Below are 1,898 nucleotides of genomic sequence, written 5' to 3' on the forward strand. Positions count from 1 at the left end.
ATTGGTGAGCAAGTGATGTAATGCTAAATTTCCCCAAATCTGTTCGGATGAAGAAAAAAACTAATCTATATCTTGGATGGCCTGAGGGTGGGTACATTACAAATTTTCCTTTTAATGAAAATTCAATATATCATAGGGATATCACAGGAATAAGACAGAATATGATAGATTAGATTTCAAATTACACTTTAACTGAAAGAACAATCACAAAACCTTAAAAATAAATAAAATAAAAACGTAGTTCAAATAGTTTACAATACTCTTCAGCATTTATAGTTTGCTCTTTTGGAACTGAGGTTCGGTTGATTTTTCCCTGTAAAAAACCATTGATGATTTGATACGACATTAAACAGACCGTCTAAAAGTACATTGTAAACGGTGTTTTGTATAAAATACAAGAAATTTCTGGTAATATTTTTCATTTCTTAACCTGAAATCAATTCACCTGACCTTGATCCATTATCACTGCAGCCAAAAGGGATGAAACTGTAATACCAAATCAAACTGAAGTGGTAAAAATACATTCTCTCACACACTCACATTATACGGATACTGTGAGATATTAGAGGAATACAACATCCCCTAAAACATCCCCTTCACCACATTATCCACACATTTTTGTGTGTTTTAATATGGTGGTTTATTCAATACCAGCAGAGAAACAACAACAGTAAAAAATGATAAAAACATACTATATAAAATTGTAATGTTATCCATTCATTTCACATAACACCTCTCAAGGAAGAGTGTTAAGAATCTAGGTCAGGAGAAGAACTTCATTCAAGGAATGATGGATAGCAGGAGACATTTTGTGTGTTTTATACAGAGATCCTGTTAACAGCCTTAACAACAGTATCAATTTAAGTGCCTATTCCTAACATTGGATATATATTGGCCAATATTGGTTATATAATTGTGTAAGATTTTAGCATCATCTAATGCTCACTCAAAATTAGTCTTGAAAAAACACAATTTAATAATACTGTTAAATGAAATAATATCTGTTTTTCATACTGTATATTATATCGGTGTGATGCCTAATTTAACTTATATCATTTAAAATGATCAACTTTAGTTTTTAGTGTTTTAATTTATTTAAAAAAAGGTGAAAATAATAATAACATGAAAATAATTATCACCAGAATTTTATTATCTGTGCATCCCTAGCTGTTGTACTCTCATTTCCCTGACATTATTCTGAAGATGCTTAGTGATTTTTTTACAATAATCCATACAGTAAATGCACATTCAAATAGCCTTCGGGAAAAAAAATCCAATGAAGAAAAATCCATCCACTTCTATAAAGATTTGATAAGCAGAGAGTAAAGATTCACAAAATGAAGCAAGTGGGATAATGAACAGAAACAAGTGGGCCACAAATAACAATGGGAGAAGAGTGGGCGATTTCTTGATGAAGATGATGAAGGAGATTCAAAAATATAGTAAATAAGTTCAGCAAAAAAATTTAATCAACTCAGTGAAAAGATGACTCGTGTGGCTCCTGCGTAAAACAAAACAAGAATGACATTAAAAACATCAGCATTCTTCTGTGAGCAATGCAAACACAGTTATCAGCTAACAGGTTAGTTATTCAGGCCGTACTTAAAATCAAGCATGATCTTCATGTGCCTCTAAAACCATTCGCTCGCTAATAGCTGGATTATAGGTCATTAAAATTGTGCAGTTCCTGCATCTCATATTACCCCCCTGCGCCGTCCGATCGCACGCCGGCTGATTTGGTTGTATAATATCCCTCAGGCAAAGCTTCTGGCCCGCCTCCGTGTCTTTCCCTTTAACATAAGGCTGTCCTATAAAAAGGTGACCTGCCTGCGCCCCAAGTATCTCAGGACGAAGAGTCTTGATATCCAGCAGCAGCTGGCACAACACTGTATCAGCAC

This window comes from Sinocyclocheilus grahami, unplaced genomic scaffold (genome assembly GCF_001515645.1).
Source record: "Sinocyclocheilus grahami isolate Dianchi unplaced genomic scaffold, SAMN03320097.WGS_v1.1 scaffold3845.1, whole genome shotgun sequence".
Lineage (NCBI taxonomy): Eukaryota > Metazoa > Chordata > Actinopteri > Cypriniformes > Cyprinidae > Sinocyclocheilus > Sinocyclocheilus grahami.